The following is a 5,394-nucleotide window of genomic DNA, read 5'->3' as shown; positions in this document are numbered from 1 at the left end:
TATACTTTCTATCCTATTTGTAGCCCCCATTACTATTACGTCACTAAGTTCATCCATACCGTCCATTTCGGTTAAGAAGGCAGCTAAAGTCTTTGAATGATGATCATGTGATGATTCATTGATTTTTCTAGAAATACTATCAATTTCATCAATAAAAATAATGCAAGGTGCATTTTTACGCGCTTTTTGGAAAAGATTCCTTATAGCATTGTCGGTTTCTCCAACATATTTGTTCTCCAATTCCGAACCCTTCACACTTATAAACGACATTTCACTTTCATTTGATATAGCTTTTGCAAGAAGAGTTTTTGAGCATCCGGGAGGTCCATAAAAAAGGATTCCTTTAGAGGATTTAATATTCAATTTCTTAAAATAATCTTTAAATTTTAAAGGCCATATAACAGTTTCCGTTAAAATTTGCTTCACGTCATCGTAACCACCGATATTATCAAATAAAATGTTTGTTTTATTGCAAATTTCATCGTTTGGTCTGATGATTTTTTTATCTAATAAAAATTTAAAGTCATCAAAAATGAGACAAAATCTTTCTTCTGATATTATATCCGTTATTCGAATATTTTCGAAAGATTCTGCTAATTGATCCAGGGGTTTCAAACACTCTTTTTTCAGAAACTGGGAATAAAAGCTCGTTTCTTCGATATATTCATTTTTATCCCCCACATTACTTCCATTTTCAGTCGAATAATTGTTATTACAGCATGGTTTATGATTTTTAGTATCATTTTTTCTCTTTTCAATTTCATAAATTTTCCCTTCAATTATGCTTCCAAAAATATTTTCTATTTCTTTAATGGATTTGAAATTTATAGATTCGCTTAACCTTTCAATTTCATCAATGGTTATTTTATTTGGAATTTTTTCAAGTATATTTTGAATTATAGCTTTTCTTTCTTCCTTTCCCGGATTTTCAAGCTTAAAATTAACATCTACATTATATCGCTTAGTTATAAACTCAAATTGCTCTTTTTTGTCGACTAAGAAAATAAAAACGGCACCATAGTCATTTTCTTCTGCCCTATTCTTATCACAAAGATTTTCTATAGTCGAAATAAAATCAACGGATTTGGTTATATAATTCTTTAAAGTCACAATACAAGGTTTTATTTCGTCGACCATCTTCATTGTTGTATTAAAAGTTGTCATATCATCACCATTCTTTAAAAAATCATATTCCATGTGGTTCAAACACATTCTCTGGCATATCTTCTTGATAAATTCATCTTTTTTCATACCAATATCACCTTCAAGAATAAAAAGTGTGTTAACCCACAAATCAAATCTCTTTAGTTGGCTCTTTTTTAGCAAAGGCACAAACAAAAGCTTTTCAAATTCTGTTTCGTGCCTTTCTAAGCCATATAAATCTATTTTTCTTTTAGCACAATAAATCCTAGTTTTGCTGGTGAATTTAAAAAATAATGGGTCTTCATCAGAATCTAACTCTTGATCATCAATCGATAAATCATCCACCTTTGTAATCTCACAGTTTTCTAATTTTAAACCAAGCTTAATGTATTTTATTCCTTTCAATATCTTGAAAATATTTTGTGGTGGATCACCATGTATTACAACAATTCCTGCTTCCTTGACAGCACATTTATATTCCTTTAAACTGACTTTTGAATTGTTCTGCAATTTGTAAAAAGTTTTATAAAATGAACCGATTCTGATTCTGTCATTTTGAAGCGTGTGGTCATTCACTGGTTCAATAAGATAGTAGTTTTCTTCGTGATTCATTATATAGACGTCCACTGGGGAGTTCATTTGAGTTTGGAATTTAGTTATTGGTGTATCGTTTTTGAAAGAACTTATGAAATACTGCATATCAATGGGTAGATAGTTATTAATAAAATTTAAATTAATCTCACTTGAATATTCGTAAAAATTATGAATTCGCTGATATTTATTTAAAAATTAGTGTATATTTAGAAGTAAATCAATATCAAGCTTAATTATAAATTAAGCTTTACAATTTATATTTTGATGTCGACACATTCATAGTGAGTGTATGTATTTTTGAAAATAGCAGCTATACCATCAATATAGAAGAAATGAATATCTTTCATCAAAAAATCTTGAATTTTTGACTTAAAGCATATCATCATAGTAATGTCTTATATTTGCAAATAATACGATTATGGATAAAAATAAAAGAAAAATTGGCATTTCTTAATAATCAGTGATTTTATGTGGATAACTTTATTCATAATTCAATTTTTAGTGGAATAAACATATGATATACAATTTAAAATTTATATAAATGCAATCAAGAAAAAGATATGTATATTCTAAAATATTATACAAATTTGAATTCTGTCTAAGAATATAACATGGAAATATGAAAAAATAGAAATATTATCCCATTAAATCAATATTAAAATGCGCTTTAATAATATTTATGAAGGTCCCTATTTAATCGGTGCAGTAAATATTTCGAAATTCCGTAAACCAAAAATGAAATTATAGTAAATTATATAAAAATTAATGGATAAATAATTCAGCTAGCTAACTTTTTAGCAATCACGTAAATTTTAGAATGTCTGATGCTTAATATTATAAAAATTTATGAATAAAGTAACATTTATAGGCTCCGTAAAATACAGCATAAAAATAAAAAATAGTGAAATAATGGTCCTGCTATTTTACTGCTATAAAACTTTAATATAAAATTATCTTTACACACATGAAATTGCATTTTATATGCGCCATCTTTTCGTAATAGAAACTTAGTTGATATATTATAATTCCCCTGTGATGAAAATTATAAGTTTATAGGCATGATAAATGTTCTAGCTTATTCTGTGATTGGAACATGGCATCTTAAGTACTAATTTAATTATCAATCGATCCATTAAAGCAACAGGTAAAACATGAATTAACAGGTAATTAATTTTAAATTTTAAAACACAAACCCAACCCTTTAAATTAAACAGTTTTGTAAAATTTATGTAAATATTATAAGTTAAGAAATTGTAGCTTAATAAAACTCAAAATATATAAAGTTAATGCTGAAAACCATCATATGATCATTCAGCTAGTTTTAATTCTACTATCCCTATAGATATAATTTGTGTCACAAATATCTTTTAACGGCACTTACAGTTTATATATCGGTTTTTAAGAATATATTTCAAGCTATTACAATCTTTTTTTGTTGCTGTTTTCATTTGATTGACTGAAAATTGATTTTTTTGCGGATTGATATTTTTTTGAAAATCCATAACATGAATTTGATCTTAAATTTGTGTTACATAAAATTTATTAGGAGAAGAGTTTGACTTTTTTCGCCTTAAAATTGATTTTTTGCACATGAATTATTTTGAAAAGTGGATTTACATATATACACCCTTGAACGTATGAAAGATGATTTTAATGCGATTAGCTTATTTGAATAATTTATGCTGGGTTAATGTTATATTTCTGTACCACTATATTGGTAAAAATATAGCTTGCAGTAGGTGGAATCGCCTTTTTAATTAAATAAATCATAAATATCAGATACATCAAATAGAGTAATTCTCACCGACGCTTCTAAAAATTATATTAATTTTGTATACTTCATTAAGAAAAATCACAGGATTTTCATGGCTAAAAACCATTAAAAAAAATAAAAATATATATTAATTATATAATTTAAAAGAAAGATGGTGATGGAAATTACAACAAAATTAATATTTCTACCATAGAATGTAATACTTTTATATTAATATTTTTACAATTTTTTACATAAAATATTGTGTTTAAATAAACCCTTTATCATCACGAAATAAGTTCATTGTAATTTTTTTTATGCGTATAAAAGGATTTAATTTTTATATAAATTGTTTTAATTTAGTAAATAGGCATTTTATCTGCCTAAAATATTTTTTTTCTAAAAAATTGTTTCTAAAAGCAGATAAAAGATTAATTATAAGCATAAAGCCACATAAATTTTTTCAATGCGGCGGTTTTGGATTTATAGATCATTTATATGTTGAAAACAATTTCTGTTATTTAAATGACGCAAAAAAAAGTCATAATAAATTATGCATTCCAGTCATGATGCATCATTTATATTCGATTAAAACTGTTACGTCGTAAACTTGGTTTTTTTACTACGAAAATTAAATTAATGTTCTTTTATCTTTTTTTAAAACTAATTCTTTATTTTATTTTCTATTGAAACTAAAAATCCAGATTATTTTAAAAAAGCAAAGGGTTTTGGCATCACAACTTGTAAGAAAAAACAACTACCTTTTTTATGCCCCACTTAGATTTTATCGGAGAAAAACATACCTGCTACGATGACTTATTTTATGGAATATGTATATTTATTTAGCAGATATTGTTTTATGACAGAACCACTTATTTAATAAGTAAAAAATTTATTTTGATGTAAATAGTATATTTCGATAACCTTTTTTTTTGAATGCGTTAAGTATAACAGACTACTATACGAATATTTCTTTTTTATGTTATGCACTTGTTAATATTTATTAGGTTATCGCCACAATAGACAATTTTTTTATATTTCAATATAAGAATCTTGCTTATGTTTAAACTTTATTAACCGAATTAAACAGATCTAGTGCTGTTTTATAATATACAAAATTCGATCATTTTAATTTCTTATATAAAGAAGTATAAAGATCTAGAGAGAAAAATATTCACGCATATCAATATTTAAAAGGAATACCTAGATAAGCGACATTTCTACCACAAATATTTCTATGTGCTGTTTGTAGGAACGGTTGGAATATCGAATTAAACTCGAAATTGTGTAATTTTAGACAACTTAAAACACCATAATATAATACATAAAAGCAAGAATATCTACACATAAATATAAGTTATCTATAAAAACCTTTTACCGTAGTATCTAAATATACACGCCTTTTCTTGTATGATTGAAAGTACATGAGATGTAAATTATACCATAGAATTTTCCAATAATTACCGTGGAAATGTTGGATATTTAGCTTTTTAGTTTCGGTATAAAATTTTATTAAACTAGCCGATGTAAGTTGAATTTCCTGATTCGGGGTTGATCCTAGATAAGGTAATAAAATGGTACTCAGGATAAAAAAGCAAACAGAAAAAGTGTTAACACTTGGTGGTATAGTAATTGAATACAAGAGGTGATTAAAATATTTTCATAGCATATTTTTATGTTTTTGGTTATATTGTTTGTATAAATGACCACTGTATATATATTACCTTTATAACATCAATAATTATAAATGAAAATAGATGCTTGAATGAAAAATTTCAAACAAATAGTCGAAGATACAAAATCAAGTTTTTTTCAATGGAGATCAGATGAAAAAAATACACGTTTAACTATTTATATGGTTTAAAGAAAAATTTAAAAAATCTTTATACATCTTTTAAAATATA

Source organism: Rhyacophila brunnea, unplaced genomic scaffold, assembly GCF_057557595.1.
Source record: "Rhyacophila brunnea isolate RB1 unplaced genomic scaffold, BYU_Rbru_1.0 scaffold_137, whole genome shotgun sequence".
In the NCBI taxonomy this organism is placed as follows: domain Eukaryota; kingdom Metazoa; phylum Arthropoda; class Insecta; order Trichoptera; family Rhyacophilidae; genus Rhyacophila; species Rhyacophila brunnea.
Note: the sequence above shows the minus strand (reverse complement) of the source record.